The sequence below is a fragment of the Oncorhynchus gorbuscha genome, linkage group LG08, assembly GCF_021184085.1.
Source record: "Oncorhynchus gorbuscha isolate QuinsamMale2020 ecotype Even-year linkage group LG08, OgorEven_v1.0, whole genome shotgun sequence".
Lineage (NCBI taxonomy): Eukaryota > Metazoa > Chordata > Actinopteri > Salmoniformes > Salmonidae > Oncorhynchus > Oncorhynchus gorbuscha.
The window spans coordinates 43,272,425-43,297,827 of record NC_060180.1 but is presented as its reverse complement, the minus strand read 5'-3'; the positions used below and the strand labels follow the sequence as shown (position 1 = coordinate 43,297,827).

At 45.0% G+C, this 25,403-nt stretch overlaps 1 pseudogene; it reads right to left on the bottom strand.

Annotated features, from left to right (window-relative positions):
- Positions 1-17,641: 17,641 nt before the first annotated feature.
- LOC124040653 overlaps positions 17,642-25,403 on the bottom strand; it is a 33,168-nt pseudogene continuing 25,406 nt past the window's right edge.

Sequence of the window (25,403 nt, the reverse complement as noted above, 5' to 3'; positions counted from 1 at the left end):
GCCCAAACAGATCCACAGATGATGCAATCTCTATTGCACTCCACACTGCTCTTTCCCACCTGGATAAAAGGAACACTTACGTGAGAATGCTATTCGTTGACTACAGCTCAGCGTTCAACACCATAGTGCCGTCAAAGCTCATCAATAAGCTAAGGATCCTGGGACTAAACACCTCCCTCTGCAACTGGATCCTGGACTTCCTGACGGGCCGCCCCCAGGGGTTGAGGGTAGGTATCAACACATCTGCCACGCTGACCCTCAGCAAGGGAGCTCCCCAGGGGTGCGTGCTCAGTCCCCTCCTGTACTCCCTGGTCACCCACGACTGCATGGTCAGGCATGACTCCAACATCATCATTAAGTTTGCAGACGACACAACAGTGGAAGGCCTGATCACCGACAACGACGAGACAGCCTATAGGGAGGAAGTCAGAGACCTGGCCGGGTGGTGCAAGAATAACAACCTATCTCTCAACATAACCAAGACAAAGGAGATGATTCTGGACTACAGGTAAAGGAGGACTGAGCACGTCCCCATTCTCATCGACGCGGCTGTAGTGGAGCAGGTTGAGAGCTTCAAATTCCTTGGTGTCCACATCAACAACAAACTAGATTGGTCCAAACACACCAAGACAGTCGTGAAGAGGCCACGACAAAGCCTATTCCCCCCTCAGGAAACTAAAAAGATTTGGCATGGGTCCTGAGATCCTCAAAAGGTTCTACAGCTGCAACATCGAGAGCATCCTGACCGGTTGCATCACTGCCTGGTATGGCAATTGCTCGGCCTCCGACTGCAAGGCACTTCATGGAGTAGTGCGTACGGCCCAGTAAATCACTGAGGCAAAGCTGCCTGCCATCCATGACCTCTACACCAGCCGGTGTCAGAGGAAGGCCCTAAAAACTGTCAAAGACCCCAGCCACCCCAGTCATAGGCTGTTCTCTCCTAACACATGGCAAGCGGTACTGGAGTGCCAAGTCTAGGACAAAAAGGCTTCTCAACAGTTTTTACCCCCAAGCCATAAGACTCCTGAACAGGTAACCAAATGGCTACCCGGACTATTTGCATTGTGTGCTTCCCCCCCCAACCCCTCTTTTATGCTGCTGTTATTCTCTGTTTATCATATATGCATAGTCACTTTAACTATACATTCATGTACATAGTACCTCAATTGGGCCGACCAACCAGTGCTCCCGCACATTGGCTAACCGAGCTATCTGCATTGTGTCCCACCACCCTCCAACCCCTCTTTTTACACTTCTGCTACTCTGTTCATCATACTTGCATAGTCACGATACCTACAAGTACATACTACCTCAATAAGCCTGACTAACAGGTGTCTGTATATAGCCTTGCTACTCTTTTATTCAAATGTCTTTTTACTGTTGTTTTATTGTTTTATTTCTTTATTTACCTACACACACACATACACACACACACATACCTTTTTTTCCGCACCATTGGTTAGAGCCTGTAAGTAAGCATTATACTGTAAGGTCTACCTACAGCTGTTGTATTCGGAGCACGTGACAAATAAACTTTGATTTGATTGGATCATTTCCTGGAATTTTCCTGGAGGTTTAAAGGCACAGTCAACTTAGTGTATGTAAACTTCTGACCCACTGGAATGGTGATACAGTGAACTATAACTATAAATAATCTCACTGTAAACAGTTGTTGGAAAAATGACTTGTGTCATGCACAAAGTAGATATCCTAACCGACTTGCCAAAACTATAGTTTGTTAATTACCAAGAAATGTGTGGAGTGGTTGAAAAGCGAGTTTTAATGACTCCAACCTAAGTGTATGTAAACTTTCAATTTCAACTGTATGTCTAACTGATACATGCACTACATGTTAATGTTTTTAAATGTATGTCAATTGTAAAGGTTTTTTTCTGTTATGTCTTTTTCATTATGTGACGAACCCCAGTAAGACTAGCTGACGCCATTGACATCCGTTATTAATAAATCAAATCAAAAATCTAAACTCTTCTTTGTCTTTTTTCTTCCTCCTCTTTGTCTTCGGTATAATGGAGTTCCCACACATGTAATGTTCATGTCGCCACCTGCTGTAGCAGTTTATTGTCCATTTTGATAACAATTTCACAACAAAAGAGAACAAAACAGTTGATATCTAGTAATAGCCTGTGTATTGATAATTAAAGGAATAAAAAACAATTGGTGCAGTTTGATAAACCTTTTATTAGCTGCGGGCAGCTTGAATAACTGATTCGTTTTATAGAACAGCACCAAATATATGTTTAAGAAAAGGGATCGCAATCTCTGGATTATGACACAATATATTTTTTTATGTGTGTGCACAAAGTATTACAAGTAAATATTTGAATTGCATTGTATACCATCCTCTAACAACCATTATTAAAAGTAGAGTCAGCAAAATGTCATTGCCTCAAGCAGCAATATCTGTGCATGTGTTCAGCTGTTCACAGTGTGGTTGCCAGGTCACCAAAATAGTAGAGAATTTGAGCCTTGCGTTTCACTGCTCTACGTTGTTGTGGAAGTTGACCTACAATGCTGTTTACTTTCTGCATCTACGTCATATCGCTGAGCCTACCTTTAATTCAGATGATCTGTAGTTTATAGATGAGGAACTATAGACTAAGAAGAAAGGTCATAAACAGAGAGCACCATCCCTGACGTACAAATGTGGTTCTACTATACAAAATGAGAACCAAACTAAACACAATCCATACATGCTTTTTTTAAACGATTGGGAAAAAGAAAAACATAGTATTTCCCATTCATTTTGTGGGCAAGTAGACACTCTGCAGCTTCTGCCAACAGTTGATCAGTGCCCTGACGAGTCTTATCTTCTTCTTTCCCTTCGTTCTCTGGGAAGTCACACACTGGGCGGCTCTCTTCTGTCCTCTCACCTAAAAGAAAGCAAAACACTGAAGATCTCATGTCATTACATCGTCATTGACTGATAATACCTCATTCATGTTCATTATGATTATAAAAAATGAAAATGTAAGTGACAAAAAGTCCTGTGTTTAAGAGTGACCTCACCAGGTTAGTGTGTTTGCAGTTCTGTCTGATCAGCTGTTCCATCATCTCCACTGGTTTCTCCATGTCCCCCTGTTGTCTAATGCCCTGCCTGCGGCCCTGGCACAGGAACTGCTGAGTCATACCATGGATGGAGCGCAAAACGTGCTGCACCTGCCATTAACAAGCATTGTATACCTTCAATCAGTCATTCATTCAGCAAATCAAACAACCAAATCAAGTCCTCATTGCAGTATAAGGCAAGGCCATAGGGGTAATTGTTGTCACAGAAGGGCATTAGCTACATCCCCTGTCCATGGTGCTGAAACTTGAGGGTCCCATTCAGTATAGATGGTCTCTCTTTCACACACACACACACACACACACACACACACACACACACACACACACACACACACACACACACACACACACACACACACACACACACACACACACACACACACACACACACACACACACACACACACACACACACACTACCTTTCCTGAGGGACAACGGTCCCTCTCTTTGGATGTGTCAAAATTGCCAGTCAGATTCTGTTCCAATAAAGCAAACAAACTGTTAGACAATAAAATAATATACCGTTCACAAGGCAAACCAGTGGAGGGCAGTCAAAAACAAGTATTCACTGTACAGACACGCCCACTTCTCTGAGTGGAGTGAGGGTGCCAACTGCATACTATTATATGGTGCCTCAAATTATAGACTTATTGAATAAGTCTTGCTCACTTGTACATTTTGCACCTGACATTTTCAGGGACATTATTAAAGGTAGAACAAATTAATATAGATTAAACTGAACTAATGGTTAAGTGTGAGATTAATCCAGTTTGATTTTATGAACAGTAAGCTAACACACTTTGACGTTGTGAAGGTCCACATACCAAATTCTGAAGTTCAACGAAGATGAGTTCTCTGTATGAGCCGAGTATCTCCGAATAGTTGCACCTGTGCTTAGTGTAGGAGACACCCAACAGCAGAAACACCACGACGCTACGGAGCACAGGCCCGTTCACACACTGAAACATTTAGTAGTGCATGAGTTAGGACATACATGGCAGTTATCTTGTTTTAATTCACGTCTTAGTTTAAAGCACAGTTGGGGATGGGGTCCATTCATGTAAATAACATGTAAAAACAACTTCATGGGGTTTTCTCCACCCTAAACTGTTTCATTTTGAACTGTTGATCATGATTAAATATAGACTTATACTTATTACGCACAGTTTACTCACTCTCGTGCGCCCGACACATGTTATTATTGGGCGCACGAGAGTGACTAACCCGTGCACAATAAGTAGGCTATACGTCTGTATTTAATCATGATCAACAGAACAACATGAAACAGTTTAGGGTGGAGAAAAAACGAAACATTAGTTGGTTTTACATTTTATCTACATAAAAAAATCACCTTTATTTAACCAGGCAGGCCAGTTGAGAACAAGTTCTCATTTACAACTGCGACCTGACCAAGATAAAGCAACGCAGTGTGACACAAACAACACAGAGTTACACATGGAATAAACAAACGTACAGCCAATAACACAATATAAAAAAGGAAAGTCTATATACAGTGTGTGCAAATGGCGTGAGGAGGTAAGGCAATAAATAGGCCATAGTAGCGAAGTAATTACAGTTTAACACTGGAGTGATAGATGAGCAGATGGTGATGTGCAAGTAGAGATACTGGTGTGCAAAAGAGCAGTAAAGTAAATAAAAACAATATGGGGGTGAGGTAGGTAGATTGGGTGGGCTATGAATGGATCTCATCCCCAAGTGTGCTTCCCATTAAAGTAAGACAGCACCCATCGTTACGCAGGTATGCATCATATGTCAGAAGGGAATGGCCACCTACCATTTATCATTTTCTATAAGATTTTCTTCAGACGAGCAAATCCCTGTCCTCGGGGGCCAGCAAGAGCGGTGGGAGTTATTCATGGTAGGGCTGCGTACATTGTATCCAAACGGTAAGTCGCCTATGTGGTTGTTTAAATATGGTTTAATGAAAAAAGTCAAAGCGTTGGCAAGCGGACCCAGGATGTGTCGTGGTTTCCCCGAAGATGCGTGGTTACCAACATTGCTGAATCCCTGTTGGCGTCTTTAGTTTCCCTCTCCGTCATGGGTTGCTGGCGGTGGGCTTAGGATTTCACCAAACTCCAGTCCCATCAAGTCGAGAAAAACTTCCGCGATCAATCACATTTTCACTTTCTTTCGGTTTCGTTGGAGAGAAACTATTTGCGCATGGTATCAATGTGGACAGGTTTAGGTAAGATGCACCCCAATCAATGGGGTATGGACACTGTAGAGACCTCGAAATAATTTGGGCAAAGTGTCATGCGTAATAATAGAATAATGCTGACACTGTTGTATTCAAACTGTTGAATTCAAGTCAAAGGATTGTATTCTGAATTTACACTGAGTATACGGAACATTAGGAACACTTCCCAATATTGAGTTGCTTCCCCTTTTGCCCTCAGAACATCCGTAATTCTTCAGGGTTTGGACTCCACAATGTGTCAAAAACGTTCCACAGGGATGCTGGCCCATGTCGACTCCACACTCTTCCCACAGTTGTGTCAAGTTGGCTGCATGTCCGTTGACTGGTGTACCATTCTTGATATACATACGGGAAACAGTTGCAGCCTGGTCTCAGAGCATTTCATATTATTCTGTAAGTAAATCCGAGACACTCCATTTAGTATGTCAGGTATGGTCCTAAGGCTCAGGTCCTGAGAGAGAGAGAGAAAGAAAGAGATAATTAGAGAGAGCATAATTAAATGCACACAGGACACCAGATAAGACAGGAGAAGTACTCCAGATTTAACAAACTGACCCTAGCCCCCCGACACATAAACTACTGCAGCATAAATACTGGAGGCTGAGACAGGAGGGGTCAGGAGACACTGTGCTGTGGCCCCATCCAATGATACCCCCGGACAGGGCCAAACAGGAAAGATATAACCCCACCCACTTCGCCAAAGCACAGCCCCCACACCACTAGAGGGATATCTTCAACCACCAACTTACCATCCTGAGACAAGGCCGAGTATAGCCCACAAAGATCTCTGCCACGGCACAACCCAAGGGTGGGCAACCCAGACAGGAAGATCACATCAGTGACTCAACCCACTCAAGTGACGCACCCCTCCTAGGGACGGCATGAACGAGCACCAGTAAGCCAGTGACTCAGCCCCTGTAATATGGTTAGAGGCAGAGAATCCCAGTGGAAAGAGGGGAACCGGCCAGGCAGAGACAGCAAGGGCGGTTCGTTGCTCCAGAGCCTTTCCGTTCACCTTCACACTCCTGTAACAGACTACACTCAATCATATGACCCAGTGAAGAGATGAGTCTTCAGTAAAGACTTAAAGGTTGAGACCGAGTTTGCGTCTCTCACATGGGTAGGCAGACCATTCCATAAAATTGAGCTCTATAGGAGAAAGCCCTGCCTCCAGCTGTTTGCTTGGAAATTCTAGGGACAATTAGGAGACCTGCGTCTTGTGACGATAGCGTACGTGTAGGTATGTACGGCAGGACCAAATCAGAGAGATAGGTAGGAGCAAGCCCATGTAATGCTTTGTAGGTTAGCAGTAAAACCTTGAAATCAGCCCTTGCCTTGACAGGAAGCCAGTGTAGGGAGGCTAGCACTGGAGTAATATGATCAAATTGTTTGGTTGTAGTCAGGATTCTAGCAGCCGTATTTAGCACTAACTGAAGTTTATTTAGTGCTTTATCCATATAGCCGGAAAGTAGAGCATTGCAGTAGTCTAACCTATAAGTAAAAAAAGCATGGATAAATTATTCTGCATAATTTTTGGACAGAAAGCAACAAAAGGAAGGTGGCTGGTTAGTTTAGCAACCCAAAGGTTGTGTTTGAATCTCGTCAGGACAATTTTGGCTAATTATAAAATGTTCAACTACTTACTACTTTTTAGCTACTTTGCAACTAGTTAGTATGTCAGCTAACCCATCCCCTAACCTTAACCCTTTTAGCTAACCATTCACATGAATCTAAACTTAACCCATTAACCTAACTCCTAAACTTAACCCTAACCCCTAGCCTAGCTAATGTTTGCCACCTAGCTAGAATTCATAACATATCAAACATTTTGCAAATTCATAACATATTGTACATTTTACAAATTCATGAGATATAATACGAATTATAATTCGTAACATTTCATATGAAATAGGTGATGGACAGCCACAAATTAATGAATACCATATGAAACGTAACATGCTGTATCACACTAAATTGAGTGTTTCAGATATAATGTACATACAGCATAATACAAAATGCTCTGAGAGAAGGTTGCACAAACCGTTGAACCATGCACTTACTACCATTCCCAGTTCAAAAGCACTTCAATCTTTTTGTCTTGCCCATTCACCCTCTGAATGGCACACATGTACAATCCATGTCTCAATTGTCCCAAGGCTTAAAGGCCTCCTCATTGCATCTCCCCATGTTCCTGTTGAGTTGGGGTTTTCTGGCTCCAACAACATAACCCTGTTATTGACTGGACCACAAGCTCCATCCATGGGTTGGAGCCCATTTTGCCATTCCCACTGTCTTCAAGCAGCACAGCCTTCCCCAGACTTCTTCCTCGGGACGTCAGCAAGGCTATGGATGTTTCTGTCATTCCCACTGAGTACCATGACCTACAGAGCAGGGTTTTTCTTCGTAGAGAAGAAGGACAAGACCCTGCATCCTTGCATTGACTACTGTAGACTTAATCACATTACTGTAAAAAAATCATTACCCCTTACCACTCCTCTCCTCGGCTTTTGAACCTCTCCAGGAGGACACCATTTTTCCCTAGTTGGACCTTCGAAATGCCAACCACCTGGTTCGGATACGTGAGGGGGGTGAGTGGAAGACAGCCTTCAACACAGCCAGCTGATATTATGAGTATCAGGTCATGCCGTATGGACTCACCAATGCCCCTCCTGTCTTTCAGGCTTTGGTAAACGATGCTCAACCGTTTTGTGTTTGTCTACCTTGACGACCTCCTGGATTTGTCCCGGTCTGCCCAAGAACATGTTCTTGACATCAGGCAGGTCCTTCAGCGCCTCATGGAGAACCAACTTTTCGTGAAAGCTGAGAAGTGTGAGTTCCACCACTCTACAAATGCTTTTCTGGGATATGTCATTGCTGAGGGTAAAGACCAGATGGATACTGGAAAGGTGAAAGCAGTGTTGGTTTGGCTTCAATCTACGTCCAGGGTGCAGTTGCAACATTTCCTAGGATGTGCAAACTTCTACCGTCGTTTCATTCGGGGTTACAGCACCCTGGCGGCTCCCTCTCGGCACTCGCTTCTCCCAAAGTACCGTTTCCAATGGTCTCCTGCTGTCAACAAAGCCTTTGTGGACCTGAAGCATCGGTACACAACTGCAACCATCCTCATCCATCCGGACCCATCGCATCAATATGTGGTTGAGGTGGATGCATCTGATGTTGGAGTGGGGGCCATCCTGTCCCGGCGATCTGCCCAGGACCAAAAGCTTCATCCTTGTGCCTTCCTGTCCCATCGTCTCAATTCTGCAGAGAGGAACTACGACGTAGGCAACCGAGAACTGGAAGGAGCAGAACAGTCATTCTTGGTCTGGACCGACCATAAAAATCTGGAATATCTCCGTACAGCCATGCACCTTAACTCTAGGCAGGCCCGTTGGGCTTTGTTGTTTACCAGATTCAACTTCACCATTTCCTACTCCCCAGGGTCCAAAAATGTGAAGCCTGATACTCTCTCTCGCCTATACAGTTCCTCTGCAACACACTCTTGGTCACCGAAACCATTCTCCCTATCCCATGCCTAGCAGCCACTGTGGACTGGGGTATTGAGACCCTGGTTCACAAGGCACAACCCTCCCAGCCTGGACCTAAAGGGGGCCTGGGTAACTGGCTGTTTGTCCCAAACTCAGTCCACTCCTGGGTCCTGGAATGGGCTCACTCCTCAAGGCGAACCTGTCAGCCCGATTCCCGCCGTACACTAGCATTCCTCCGACAACGTTTCTGGTGGCCCACAATGGTTCCTGACATCTCTGCCTTCGTCGCCGCAAGCATGGTGTGTGCCCAGAACAGGGCTCCACGGTAAGCTCTTTCTGGCCTTCTTCAGCCACTACTGGTTCCTCATCATCCCTGGTCCCATATTTCTCTGGACTTTGTCACTGGGCTTCCCCCGTCTGATAGCAACACAGTCATTCTGACAGTGGTGGATTGGGTTTTCTAAGGCTGCTCATTTCATCCCTTTCCCTAAACTACCCTCTGCCAAGTAAACAGCCCAGCACGTCTTCCGGATCCATGGTCTCCCAGTGGATATGGTTTATGACCGGGGTCCGCAATTCTCATCTCAGTTTTTGGAAGGCATCAGCCAGTCTATGCTCCATCCCCAATCAAACGGCCAGTCGGAGCGAGCTAATCAGGACCTGTAGACCACGTTAAAATTCCTGGTCTCAACCAATCCCACTACCTGGAGCCGTCAACTGGTCTGGGTGGAGTATGCCTGGAACACTCTTCCCTGTTCTGCCACGGGACTCTCCCCTTTTGAGTGCTCCATGGGGTTTCAGCCTCCACTCTTCCCTGAACAAGAGCAGGAGGTCAGCGTACCCTCGGCCCAGATGTTTGTCCGCCACTGTCGACGTACCTGGAGAAGAGCCAGGGCGGCTATTCTCAAGACCAACTCCAGGTATCGTCGACAAGCGGACCATCACTGGTCCCCAGCTCCCTGCTACCACATTGGGCAGAGGGCATGGCTTTCGACTCGGGATCTCTTCGGGTAGAGTCCTGCAAGCTGTCTCCATGTTTCATTGGTCCTTTTCCCACCTCCAGAGTTCTGAGTACCCCCTGCTGTCCATCTTGTGTTACCCCGTACCCTCCTTATTCACCCTAACTTCCATGTGTCGAGGATTAAGCCGGTGTCTCACAGTCCTTTGTTTACTGTTTCCAGGCCCATCCCTCCCCCCGGGTCATCGATGGCCAGACAGCGTATATACGGTGAGACGCCTCCTGAGGGTTCTACCACGGGGTTTCCAGTACCTGGTTGATTGAGAGGGTTATGGCCCAGAGGAGAGGTGCTGGGTCCCTGCTAAAGACATCCTGGACCAGGCCCTCATCGCCGATTTTCACCGCCGACACCCCGGGTCAGCCAGGTATGCGCTCAGGTAGGATGCCAGGTGGCACCCCTAGGGGGGTACTGTCACACCCTGAACTGTTTCACCTGTCCTTGTTATTGTCTCCACCCCCTCCAGGTGTCGCTTGTTTCCCCCAGAGTATTTATCCCTGTGTTTCCTGTCTCTCTGTGACAGTTTGTCTTTTATGTTCGAAATGTATGTTTTCCCATACTCCTGCCTTTGCTATTCTCCTTTTTCTTCCCAGTTTGGACCATTAGGGTGGAGAAAAAAACAAAACATTAGTTGGTTTTACATTTTATCTACATGAATGGGCTATGAATGGATCTCATCCCCAAGTGTGCTTTCCATTAAACTAAGACAGCGCCCATTTCAGAAGGGAATGGCCACCAACCATTTATAATTTTCTATAAGATGTTCTTCAGACGAGCAAATCCCTGTCCTCGGGAGCCAGCCAGAGCAGTGGGAGTTATTCATGGTAGGGCTGTGTACATTGTATCCAAACGGTATGTCGCCTATGTGGTTGTTTAAAAACGGTTTAATGAAAAAAGTCAACACGTTGGCCACCCTGTTCTGGACTCTGTACCCGCCTGCCTGACCACTCTGCCTGCCTTGACCTCGAGCCTGTCTGCCACTCTGTACCTCCTGGACTCTAAACTGGTTTTGATCTTTTTCCTGTCCACGGGTTTTTCTTTATTGTTACTATTTTCTACATTGTAGAATAATGTCTGGCAGACATATCAGTGTGGATGACGGATCACCATCTCAAGCTGAACTTCGGCAAGACGGAGCTGCTCTTCCTCCCGGGGAAGGACTGCCCGTTCCATGATCTCGCCATCACGGTTGACAACTCCATTGTGTCCTCCTCCCAGAGCGCTAAGAACCTTGGCGTGATCCTGGACAACACCCTGTCGTTCTCAACTAACATCAAGGCGGTGGCCCGTTCCTGTAGGTTCATGCTCTACAACATCCGCAGAGTACGACCCTGCCTCACACAGGAAGCGGCGCAGGTCCTAATCCAGGCACTTGTCATCTCCCGTCTGGATTACTGCAACTCGCTGTTGGCTGGGCTCCCTGCCTGTGCCATTAAACCCCTTCAACTCATCCAGAACGCCGCAGCCCGTCTAGTGTTCAACCTTCCCAAGTTCTCTCACGTCACCCCGCTCCTCCGCTCTCTCCACTGGCTTCCAGTTGAAGCTCGCATCCGCTACAAGACCATGGTGCTTGCCTACGGAGCTGTGAGGGGAACGGCACCTCAGTACCTCCAGGCTCTGATCAGGCCCTACACCCAAATAAGGGCACTGCGTTCATCCACCTCTGGCCTGCTCGCCTCCCTACCACTGAGGAAGTACAGTTCCCGCTCAGCCCAGTCAAAACTGTTCGCTGCTCTGGCTCCCCAATGGTGGAACAAACTCCCTCACGACGCCAGGACAGCGGAGTCAATCACCACCTTCCGGAGACACCTGAAACCCCACCTCTTTAAGGAATACCTAGGATAGGATAAAGTAATCCTTCTCACCCCCCCCCCTTAAAATATGTAGATGCACTATTGTAAAGTGGCTGTTCCACTGGATGTCATAAGGTGAATGCACCAATTTGTAAGTCGCTCTGGATAAGAGCGTCTGCTAAATGACTTAAATGTAAATGTAATGAATAATAGTGAAGACATTACAACTATGAAATAACACATATGGAATCATGTAGTAACCAAAAAAGTGTTCAATAAATCAAAATATATTTCATATTTGAGATTCTTCAAAGTAGCCACCCTGTGCCTTGATGAAAGCTTTGCACACTCATGGCATTCTCTCAACCATCTTCATGAGACAGTAATCTGGAATGGATTTCAACAGGTGTGCCTAGCGTGATAGAAAAATGACATACAGTTGAAGTTGGAAGTTTACATACACCTTAGCCAAATACATTTAAACTCAGTTTTTAACAATTCCTGATATTTAATCCAAGTAAAAATGTCCTGCCTCATGAAGCCATATATTTTGTGAAGTGCACCAGTCCCTCCTGCAGCAAAGCACCCCCGCAACATGATGCTGCCACCCCCGTGCTTCATGATTGGGATGGTGTTCTTCAGCTTGCAAGCTTCCCCCTTTTTCCTCCAAACATAACAATCCAAACGTAGCCTTTATGGCCAAATAGCTATATTGTTGTTTCATCAGACCAGAGGATAATTCTCCAAAAAGTACGATCTTTGTCCCTATGTGAAGCTGCAAACCGTAGTCTGGCTTTTTTTATGGTGGTTTTTGAGTGGTGGGTTCTTATTGCTGAGCGGCCTTTCAGATTATGTAGATATAGGACTTGTTTTACTGTGGATATAGATATTTTTCTACCTGTTTCCTCCAGCATCTTCACTGGGTCCTTTGCTGTTGTTCTGGGAATGATTTGCACTTTTTGCAACAAAGTATGTTCATCTATAGGAGACAGAATGTGTTTCCTTCCTGAGTGGTATGGCGGCTGTGTGGTCCCATGGTATTTATACTTGCAAACTATTGTTTGTACAGATGAACATGGTACCTTCAGGCATTTGGAAATTGCTCCCAAGGATGAAACAGACTTGTGGGGGTCTACAATTTTTTTCTGTGGTCTTGGCTGATTTCTTTTGATTTTCCCATGATGTCAAGCGAAGAGGCACTGAGTTTGAAGGTAGGCCTTGAAATACATCCACAGGTACACCTCCAATTGACTCAAATGATGTAAATTAGCCTATCAGAAGCTTCTAAAGTCATGACACAATTTTCTGGAATTTTCCAAACTGTTTAAAGGGACAGTCAACTTAGTGTATGTAAACTTCTGACCCACTGGAATTGTGATACAGTGAATTATAAGTTAAATAATCTGTCTGTAAATTATTGTTGGAAAAATTACTTGTGTCATGCACAAAGTAGATGTCCTAACCCGACTTGCCAAAACTATAGTTTGCTAGCAAGACATTTGTGGAGTGGTTGAGAAATGAGTTTTAATTATTGATACCACCCATCCCGCATCCGGGAGCGTAATCATCGACTGACACTAATTAGCATGACGCAACGGACATAAATATTACTAGAAAATATTCCTATTCATGAAAATCACAAGTGAAACATATTGAAACACAGTTTAGCCTTTTGTTAATCACCCTGTCATCTTAGATTTTCAAAATATGCTTTACATACAAAGCAAGACAAGCATTTGTGTAAGTTTATCGATAGCCTAGCATAGCATTATGTCCAGCTAGCAGCAGGTAACTTGGTCACGAAAATCAGAAAAGCAATCATATTAAATCGTTTACCTTTTGATGAGCTTCGGATGTTTTCACTCACGAGACTCCCAAATGTTCCTTTTTTCCAAAAATATTATTTTATAGACGAAATAGCTCAGTTTGTTCTTCACGTTTGGCTGAGAAATCGACTGGAAATTGTGGTCACGAACACAGAAAAATATTCAAAATTAGCTCCATAATATCGACAGAATCATGGCAAACGTTGTTTATAATCAATCCTTAAGGTGTTTTTCAAATATCTATTCGATAATATATCCACCGGGACAATTGGTTTTTCAGTAGGAGCGAAAGGTAGAATGGCTACCTCTGTATTTTACGCGAGAATCACTCTGAGAGCCATCAGGTGACCACTTACACAATGTAGCCGCTTATGGGTATTCTTCAACATAAAGGCGTAAAACTACGTCACAATGCTGTAGACACCTTGGGAATACGTAGAAAAAGTAATCTGGTTGATAGCCCATTCACTGCTCAATAGGAACGCAGAGCTTTCAAAACATGAGTCACTTCCGGATTGGATTTTTCTTAGGCTTTCGCCTGCAATATCTGTTCTGTTATACTCACAGACAATATTTTTGGAAGTTTCGGAAAATGTAGAGTGTTTTCTAACCTAAGCTGTCAATTATATGCATATTCTAGCATCTTGTCCTGACAAAATATCCCGTTTACTTTGGGAACGTTATTTTTCCCAAAATGCAAATACTGCCCCCTAGTCACAACAGGTTTTAATGACTCCAACCAAGTGTATGTAAACTTCCGACTTCAAGTGTATTTACCTGGTTTATTTGATATTAATGGTTAACAATTGATATTTAACTTATAGTAAGACATTTCTGTCCTGCTAGTGTCTGTCTACACCAAGCTAATCTTGGTGTATGGTCACCAGAGATGGATTGAGCTGACAAATGGGTAAAAGACTACATTACAAGGACAATAATGTGTTTTATTAGAGATAGCTTAGGAGTAGAACAATCCCTCATTGTCTCAACATCATCCTTGCATCTGGGAAACTAAGTCAGGGTGTGATTAAGACAACAACCCACATGCAGATAATGACAGGAGCCAGAGTAGCTTAAGATGCCCCATCTGTATGAGGGGGGTTGAACCAACCATGACTGAGCATTGTTAGTGTCAGCTATATACAGTACTCTGCATTTGTGTAAAGGTTAGGTTACTCGGTCCAACGCTCAATGGATGGGGGTCGGCCAGCCTCCTTATTGCAATAATTAATAGATATTAAATTAAGATGATTGTCTGAAGAAGTGACCACATCTCTCTTATTACTGAATTTCCACGACACTTGTTAAAAGTTAATTTGTGGAATTTCTTTCCTTCTTAATGCATTTGAGCCAATCAGTTGTGTTGTGACAATGTCACGGCTGGCTGAAGGACTGGACCAAGGTGCAGCATGGTAAGTGTACATTTTCTCTTTATTAAAATCGATGCCGACAAAACAAAGAACAAAAGCAAACCGTGAAGCTCTGAACAAAGTCAAAGTCAACTTCAACTTCCCACAAAACAGGTGGGGGAAAAGGGTACCGAAGTATGGTTCTCAATCAGAGACAACGATAGACAGCTGCCTCGGATTCAGAACCACACCCGGCCAAACACATAGAAGATCATAGAACATAGTACATAGAACATAGACTGCCCACCCAAATCACACCCTGACCAAAACAAAATAGACACATACACTTTCTACGGTCTGGGCGTGACAGACAAGGTAGGGGTGGTGTACAGAAGATAGCCCTATTTGGTAAAATGCCAAGTCCGTATCATGGCAAGAACAGCTCAAATAAGCAAAGAAAAATGACAGTCCTTCATTACTGTAAGACATGAAGGTCAGTCAACCCGGACATTTTCAAGAACTTTTAAAGTTTCTTGAAGTGCAGTCGCAAGAACCATCAAGCGCTATAATGAAATTGGCTCTCGCGAGGATCGCCACAGGAAAGGAAGACCAAGAGTTACCTCTGCTGCAGAGGATATGTTCAGCCTCAGAAATTGCAGCCCAAATAAATGCTGCACAGTGTTCAGGTAACAGACACATCTCAACATCAACTGTTCAGAGGAGAATGGGTTAATCAGGTCATCATGGTCTAATTGCTGCAAATAAAACACTACTGACGAAGAGACTTGTTTGGGCCAAGAAACACGATCAGTGTCCACGACCAGTGGACATCTGTCCTTTGGTCTGATGAGTCCAAATTTGAGATTTGTGATTGCAACTGCCTTGTCTTTTTGAGATGCAGAATAGGTGAACAGATGATCTCTGCGTGTGTGGTTCCCGCCGTGAAGCATGGAGCAGGTGTGATGGTGTGGGGGAGCTTTACTGGTGACACTGTCAGTGATTTATTTAGAATTCAGGAAACAGTTAACCAGCTATGCTACCAGAGCATTCTGCAGCGATACGCCATGGTTTGTGGTTAGTGGGACTATAATTTGTTTTTCAACAGGACAATGACCCAACACACTTCCAGGATGTGTAAGGGCTAGTTGACCAAGAAGGAAAGTGATGGAGTGCTGCATCAGATGCCCTGGCCTCCACAATCACCCAACCTCAAACCAAATTAGATGGTTTGGAATGAGTTGGACTGCAGAGTGAAGGAAAAGCAGCCAACAGGTGCTCAGCATATGTGGGAACTCCTTCAAGACTGTTTGACAAACATTCTAGGTGAAGCTGGTGACAGAATGCCAACAGTGTGCAAAGCTGTCATCAAGGCAAAGGGTGGCTAGCAGGACAGAAATGTGTTACTATTAGTTAAATATCAATTGTTAACCATTTATGTAAAATAACCAGGTAAATATGTAATTTTTCTACCACACAAGGCACACCTGTTGAAATGCATGTCAGGTGACTGTCTCATGAAGTTGGTTGAGAGAATGCCAAGAGTGTGCAAAGCTGTCATCAAGGCATAGGGTGGCTACTTTGAAGAATCCCAAATATAAAATATATTTTGATTTGATCAACACTTTTTTGGTTACTACATTATTCCATATGTGTTATTTCATAGTTTTGATGTCTTCACTATTATTCTACAATGTTGATAATAGTGAAAATAAAGAAAAAACCCTTGAATAAGTAGGTGTGTCCAAACCTTTGACTAGTACTGTATGTAGCAGAGTTGAAGAAACTGTTTGGAGTTTGTAGTTGGTAGAGAACCTAAATGACACATTAAGTAAGGGATAGATTCTACTGTGGACTAAAACATGAATACATTCAGAAATGTTTGTTCACAGAATCAGATCTCACATTTGAAAAGGCTGTTGAAATTGCTGAGGCTTTGGAAATGGTGACCAAAGATGCAATAGAGTTGCAAAGTAAAATAAATACTGACCTCTTCACAAACTTCCCTGCACAATTTCACGCAGCAGACAAGAAGAACGGATCACCCTTGGTCATGCACAGTGTTGCTCTATGTTATTCTTGTACTGACTAGCGTGAGTAAATGTGAAGCTCCATCTGACTTACTTCTATTCAGAGTCTTTCTTATCGTATCCATTAGTAATAATCCCTGATGTTTTCTCATGCTCTGTCTCTTGGCTCTCTGCAGCAGACATAATGCGCAATACATGTGGAACATCAAATCACAATATCAAATCACAATACATATAGAATCGTGAGATCCGCAATGCATGTTGTATAGGCACCTAAGTATCGTTATAATATTTTATTGTGAGGTCCCTGGCAATTCCAGCCCTACTACCTGTATGGCGTACATCTCGATCGAGCAAACTAAACATTGTTTTACAGAGGATTTACAGAGGATTAAAAAACAACACAATGGTCAAATTGTCATATTAACAAATGTCTTAACAGAGCTGGTATCAGGTAACTTTGTCTGCTCTAAGCATACCCACGGGTATAAACAGTCTTTAAAAGGCATTCAAAAAAAATATAGCAGCATTTTCTGATTCAATGGAGGACATGACATTTCACAATTCAATAAAAATAAAGTTCAACAAAATGCCCAGGTTTTCTTCTCCTTTTCCCAACGTGCTTTCACACGCTGTAAACATTGCAAATATGCAAATATTCTGTACTGCTCGTGAACCATTGTCAACTCTCGTCACGCCAGGCACGTGTGTGTGTCCAAATAGACTGCTACTCTCTACGACTTTAAAAGATGAGAGAACTTGGGGTGTGTGTCCGTGGTTATTGGACAGAGGGACATGGAGTCAGAAACACAGTTTCCGTCTGTCCAGCCTATGCCTCAGAAGGCGACCTGTGTGAGGATCTTTCCTATCTTCTTCAATCAGTGGAGGACCTGTTTGGACTCAGCACACCACAGCTCCCTGTGACACGGCTCAGTGTTCTCACAGCTCTTATGTACTTCCTCCTGCTGCTCCTACAGCAGACAGAGAGAGAGAGAGTAGAGGTGAGACACGCAAGAACACAGAGCCCGCCAAACACATGCAATTAAACTCAGCACATGCAAGCTCATTCTCATTTTCACACACACACACCACACAAACACCACACACGCACACACATCACAAAGTCACCCACCTCGGTGCCGTGTTGCATCTCAAACTGTAGAAGAGGGCCCAGGTGTCTCCCAGGTCAATCTTCACTGTCCTCAGGAACCACTCTGGCCTTAGTAAGCTTACACTCGCTCCAGAACCCCCCCACACACACATGGGCTGTTTACTCATCAAATTCTGACTAAGATGTTGAGAGAGAAGAGATAGTGGGCATGTGTTGTACTGGTAGAGTGAAAACAAGGAAGAAAGAAGGAGTTGGTAATAGTAAGTATCAGGGTTGGGGTCAACTCCATTTTCATTCCAGTCAATTCAGTTCCAATTCCAATTCTATCCAATGCTTCTCAATTAGGAACATGTGGAATTGCTTTCTGAATTGAATGGAATTTAAATGGAATTGATCCCAACCCTGGTAAGGATAAAGCAAGGAGGAGTTTGTCCTACTGAAGGAATGAAAGCAGAGAGAGGGAGAGTTTGACCTACTGAAGGAATGAAAGCAGAGAGAGGGAGAGTTTGATCTACTGAAGGAATGAAAGCAGAGCGGGGGAAAGTTTGACCTACTGAAGGAATGAAAGCAGAGCGGGGGAGAGTTTGTCCTCCTGAAGGAATGAAAGCAGAGCGGGGGAGAGTTTGTCCTCCTGAAGGAATGAAAGCAGAGAGAGGGAGAGTTTGATCTACTGAAGGAATGAAAGCAGAGAGGGAGAGTTTGACCTACTGAAGGAATGAAAGCAGAGAGGGAGAGTTTGACCTACTGAAGAAATGAAAGCAGAGAGAGGGAGAGTTTGACCTATTGAATGAATGAAAGCAGAGATAGGGAGAGTTTGTCCTCCTGAAGGAATGAAAGCAGAGAGAGGGAGAGTTTGACCTAATGAATGAATGAAAGCAGAGAGAGGGAGAGTTTGACCTACTGAAGGAATGAAAGCAGAGAGGGGGAAAGTTTGTCCTCCTGAAGGACTGAAAGCAGAGAGAGGGAGAGTTTGACCTACTGAAGGAATGAAAGCAGAGAGAGGGAGAGTTTGTCCTCCTGAAGGACTGAAAGCAGAGTGGTGGAGAGTTTGACCTACTGAATGAAAGAAAGCAGAGAGAGGGAGAGTTTGACCTACTGAATGAATGAAAGCAGAGAGAGGGAGAGTTTGACCTACTGAGATAGTACAAAAGGGGAAGGAAGTCATAACTATAACAGTGAAAAGTAGAGGCAAGAGAAGGGGAGATTTTGAGAGAGAAAAATAATGTGTGTTGTTCTTGGCAATGTCGAGCAGGATGTGTTCACACTTCATCAGAGCATCAACTCTCTTCGTCTTCCTCTGTGGCAGGCCATCAAAAAACACTGCCTCAGCCCACAATATACCTACCACACACATAGAGAGAGAGAGAGAGAGAAAGAGAGAGAGAGAGAGAGAGAGAGAGAGAGAGAGAGAGAGAGAGAGAGAGAGAGAGTGAGTGAGAGAGAGAGTTAGAGAGAGACAGAGAGAGAGACAGATGGAGTATATTAATAAAATACAAACAACTTCAACCTTCTGATATCTGACTAAACTAAAAAGAGCAGAGTTAGAGTAAACACAAAGGAATTCTGTGAAGTTATTGTTCATTATATTCCCTTTATTTACATAACTTTGCCATTATTATTATTTTGGGTTGTCTGCTTACAAAGACATTTCACTCAAACAGTGACCAAGCTAACTTGCATTAATACTGATTGGGTAAGACTAAAATGACAGAGAATTGCTCTCCACAACATGTTACCTGCTGGGGCACTCCTGTAGGGCTTTAGCCATCAGTGTGTTGGCGATGTTCTTCAGCCATGTCCTGAACTCCAGTCTCACAAACTCCAACCTGACAACACACACATAGTCTGCTTGAAGGAGTATGTCCGTGGTTGCCATGGTGCCGTTAGGACGACCAAAGCTTAGTGATGAAAAAAACGAAACAAATCGATACAGTTTGATTTTTTACAATATATCATATAATGTTGACAATATCGCAGTAATACTTTTGCTCTGGTTGGCTGTACCTGCATAGCTTGTTCTCCATCTTCGTTATAAATAGTGAGCCAATTTGTTTTCAACACTTATTTCCATGACAGATCCAAAATAATTTTCTAAGGACTCTCTATTGTCTCTCTGCAGCAGACATATGGTGAGCAATATGTTTCCAAAATCCAATGACAATACATGTAGAATCATGAAAATCCCAATACGTCACATCGGCACCCAAGTATCGTGATAATATTGCATCGTGAGGTCTCTGGTAATTACCAGCCCTAGAGCTCTGTAAATATTGTGCATATCTAACCTGTTCGTTCATATGCCTTTCGACTGTGATATACAGTACCAGTCAAACGTTTGAGCACACCTACTCAATCCAGGGTTTTTCTTTATTATTACAACTGTCTACATTGTAGAATAATAGTGAAGACATCAAAACTAGGAAATAACACATGTAGTAACCAAAAAAAGTGTTAAATCAAAATATATTTGAGATTCTTCAAAGTAGCTACTCTTTCCTTGCCTTGATGACAGCTTTGCACACTCATGGCATTCTCTCTCCCGGAAAGGAATGCATTTCAATTATCAGGTGTGCCTTTTTAAAAGTTCATTTGTGGAATTTCTTTCCTTCTTAATCCGTTTCAGCCAATCAGATATGTTGTGACAAGGTAGGGGTGGTATACAGAAGATAGCCCTATTTGGTTAAAAAAACTGATCCATATTATGGCAAGAACAGCTCAAATAAGCAAAAAGAAACAACAGTCCACCATTATTTCAAATTTCAAGAGCTTTGAACGTTTCTTCAAGTGCAGTCACAAAAACCACCAAGTGCTATGATGAAACTGGCTCTCATGAGGACCACCACAGGATAGGAAGACCCAGAGTTACCTCTGCCGCAGAGGATAAGTTCATTAGAGAGTTAACAGCCTCAGAAATTGCAGCCCAAATAAATGCTTCACAGAGTTCAAGTAACAGACACACCTCAACATCAACTGTTCAGAGGAGATTGCGTGAATCAGGCGTTCATGGTGGAATTGCTGCAGAGAAACCACTACTAAAGGACACCAATAAGAAGAAGAGACTTGCTTGAGCCAAGAAACATGAGCAATGGACATTAAACCGGTGGAAATCTGTCCTTTGGATCCAACCGCTGTGTCTTTGTGAGATGCAGAGTAGGTGAACAGATGATCTCTGCATGTGTGGTTCCCACAATGAAGCATGGGGGAGGAGGTGTGATGGTGTGGGGGTGCTTTGCTGATGACACTGTCAATTATTTGTTTAGAATTCAAGGCACACTTTGTCATGTTTTGTCATTGATTATAATGTCTTGTCCCTGTGCTTCCCCTTCTATTCGTTTCCCTCTGCTGGTCTTATTAGGTTCTTTCCCTCTTTCTATCCCTCTCTCTCCCCCTCCCTCTCTCCCTGTCTCGCTCTCTCTCTCTATCGGTCCGTTCCTGCTCCCAGCTGTTCCTCATTCTCCTAACTACCTCATTTACTCTTTCACACCTGTCCCCTATTTTGCCCTCTGATTAGAGTCCCTATTTCTCCCTCTGTTTTCCGCTTCTGTCCTTGTCGGATCCTTGTTTGATGTTTGCTGTTCTGTGTCCTTGTTTCGCCCTGTCGTGTTTCTGCCTTCTTCAGATGCTGCGTGTGAGCAGGTATCTATATCAGCTACGGCCTGCGCCTTCCCGAAGCGACCTGCAGTCTGTGGTCGCGTCTCCAGTTGTTCCCCTCTACTGCCTAGAGGATTTCAGTTTTCCTGTTTGACTTTACCTGAGATTATATCCAGGATTATCGTTTTTGTTATAGACTGGAATAAAGACTCTGTTTCTGTTAAGTCGCTTTTGGGTCCTCATTCACCAGCATAACAGAAGGATCCGACCAAGAATGGACCCAGCGACTACGGATTCTCTCAACACTGCCGTCGAGATCCAGGGAGCAATGCTCGGCAGACACGAGCAGGAATTGTCTGCTGCTCGTCATGCCGTTGAGACCCTGGCCGCTCAGGTCTCCGACCTCTCAGGACAGTTTCAGAGTCTTCGTCTCGTGCCACCAGCTACTTCCTGGTCTTCCGAGTCTCCGGAACCTAGGGTTAATAACCCACCATGTTACTCTGGGCAGCCCACTGAGTGCCGCTCCTTTCTCACCCAGTGTGATATTGTGTTCTCTCTCCAGCCCAACACATACTCAAGAGAGAGAGCTCGGATCGCCTACGTCATATCACTCCTTACTGGTCGGGCTCGGGAGTGGGGCACAGCTATCTGGGAGGCAAGGGCTGAGTGTACTAACGATTATCAGAACTTTAAAGAGGAGATGATACAGTTTTGATCGTTCAGTTTTTGGGAAGGATGCTTCCAGGGCCCTGGCTTCCCTATGTCAAGGTGATCGATCCATAACGGATTACTCTATAGAGTTTCGCACTCTTGCTGCCTCCAGTGACTGGAACGAGCCGGCGTTGCTCGCTCGTTTTCTGGAGGGACTCCACGCTGAGGTTAAAGATGAGATTCTCTCCCGGGAGGTTCCTTCCAGCGTGGATTCTTTGATTGCACTTGCCATCCGCATAGAACGACGGGTAGATCTTCGTCACCGAGCTCGTGGAAGAGAGCTCGCGTTAACGGTGTTCCCCCTCTCCGCATCTCAACCATCTCCTCCCACCGGTTCAGAGACTGAGCCCATGCAGCTGGGAGGTATTCGCATCTCGACTAAGGAGAGGGAACGGAGAATCACCAACCGCCTTTGCCTCTATTGCGGTTCTGCTGGACATTTTGTCATTTCATGTCCAGTAAAAGCCAGAGCTCATCAGTAAGCGGAGGGCTACTGGTGAGCGCTACTACTCAGGTCTCTCCATCAAGATCCTGTACTACCTTGTCGGTCCATCTACGCTGGACCGGTTCGGCAGCTTCCTGCAGTGCCTTGATAGACTCTGGGGCTGAGGGTTGTTTTATGGACGAAGCATGGGCTCGGAAACATGACATTCCTCTCAGACAGTTAGGGGAGCCCACGCCCATGTTCGCCTTAGATGGTAGTCTTCTCCCCAGTATCAGATGTGAGACACTACCTTTAACCCTCACAGTATCTGGTAACCACAGTGAGACCATTTCCTTTTTGATTTTTCGTTCACCTTTTACACCTGTTGTTTTGGGTCATCCCTGGCTAGTATGTCATAATCCTTCTATTAATTGGTCTAGTAATTCTATCCTATCCTGGAACGTTTCTTGTCATGTGAAGTGTTTAATGTCTGCTATCCCTCCTGTTTCTTCTGTCCCCTCTTCTCAGGAGGAACCTGGTGATTTGACAGGAGTGCCGGAGGAATATCATGATCTGCGCACGGTCTTCAGTCGGTCCAGAGCCAACTCCCTTCCTCCTCACCGGTCGTATGATTGTTGTATTGATCTCCTTCCGGGGACCACTCCCCCTCGGGGTAGACTATACTCTCTGTCGGCTCCCGAACGTAAGGCTCTCAAGGATTATCTGTCTGTTTCTCTCGACGCCGGTACCGTGGTGCCTTCTTCCTCTCCCGCCGGAGCGGGGTTTTTTTTTGTTAAGAAGAAGGACGGTACCCTGCGCCCCTGCGTGGATTATAGAGGGCTGAATGACATAACGGTTAAGAATCGTTATCCGCTTCCCCTTATGTCGTCAGCCTTCGAGATTCTGCAGGGAGCCAGGTTCTTTACTAAGTTGGACCTTCGTAACGCTTACCATCTCGTGCGCATCAGAGAGGGGGACGAGTGGAAAACGGCGTTTAACACTCCGTTAGGGCATTTTGAATACCGGGTTCTGCCGTTCGGTCTCGCTAATGCTCCAGCTGTCTTTCAGGCATTAGTTAATGATGTACTGAGAGACATGTTGAACATCTTTGTTTTCGTATACCTTGACGATATCCTGATTTTTTCACCGTCACTCGAGATTCATGTTCAGCACGTTCGACGTGTACTCCAGCACCTTTTAGAGAATTGTCTCTATGTGAAGGCTGAGAAGTGCGCCTTTCATGTCTCCTCTGTCACATTTCTCGGTTCTGTTATTTCCGCTGAAGGCATTCAGATGGATCCCGCTAAGGTCCAAGCTGTCAGCGATTGGCCCGTTCCTAAGTCACGTGTCGAGTTGCAGCGCTTTCTCGGTTTCGCTAATTTCTATCGGCGTTTCATTCGTAATTTCGGTCAAGTGGCTGCCCCTCTCACAGCTCTTACTTCTGTCAAGACGTGCTTTAAGTGGTCCGGTTCCGCCCAGGGAGCTTTTGATCTCCTCAAGAAGCGTTTTACATCCGCTCCTATCCTTGTTACTCCTGACGTCACTAAACAATTCATTGTCGAGGTTGACGCTTCAGAGGTGGGCGTGGGAGCCATTCTGTCCCAGCGCTTCCATTCTGACGATAAGGTCCATCCTTGCGCTTATTTTTCTCATCGCCTGTCGCCATCGGAACGCAACTATGATGTGGGTAACCGCGAACTGCTCGCCATCCGCTTAGCCCTAGGCGAATGGCGACAGTGGTTGGAGGGGGCGACCGTCCCTTTTGTCGTTTGGACTGACCATAAGAACCTTGAGTACATCCGTTCTGCCAAACGACTCAATGCACGTCAAGCTCGTTGGGCGTTGTTTTTCGCTCGTTTCGAGTTCGTGATTTCTTATCGCCCGGGAAATAAGAACACCAAGCCTGATGCCTTATCCCGTCTCTTTAGTTCTTCTGTAGCTTCTACCGACTCCGAGGGGATTCTCCCTGAAGAGCGTGTTGTCGGGTTGACTGTCTGGGGAATTGAGAGACAGGTAAAGCAAGCACTCACTCACACTGTGTCGCCGCGCGCTTGTCCTAGTAACCTTCTTTTCGTTCCTGTCTCTACTCGTCTGGCTGTTCTTCAGTGGGCTCACTCTGCCAAGTTAGCTAGCCACCCCGGCGTTCGGGGTACGCTTGCTTCTATTCGCCAGCGGTTTTGGTGGCCTACTCAGGAGCGTGACACGCGCCGTTTCGTGGCTGCTTGTTCGGTCAGTCAGGTAACTCTCCTCCTGCCGGTCGTCTCAGACCGCTTCCCATTCCTTCTCGACCATGGTCTCACATCGCCTTAGACTTTATTACCGGTCTGCCTTCGTCTGCGGGGAAGACTGTGATTCTTACGGTTGTCGATAGGTTCTCTAAGGCGGCACATTTCATTCCCCTCGCTAAGCTTCCTTCCGCTAAGGAGACGGCACAAATCATCATTGAGAATGTGTTCAGAATTCATGGCCTCCCGTTAGACGCCGTTTCAGACAGAGGCCCGCAATTCACGTCACAGTTTTGGAGGGAGTTCTGTCGTTTGATTGGTGCTTCCGTCAGTCTCTCTTCCGGTTTTCATCCCCAGTCTAACGGTCAAGCAGAAAGGGCCAATCAGACGATTGGTCGCATATTACGCAGCCTTTCTTTTCGAAACCCTGCGTCTTGGGCAGAACAGCTCCCCTGGGCAGAATACGCTCACAACTCGCTTCCTTCGTCTGCTACCGGGCTATCTCCGTTTCAGAGTAGTCTTGGGTACCAGCCTCC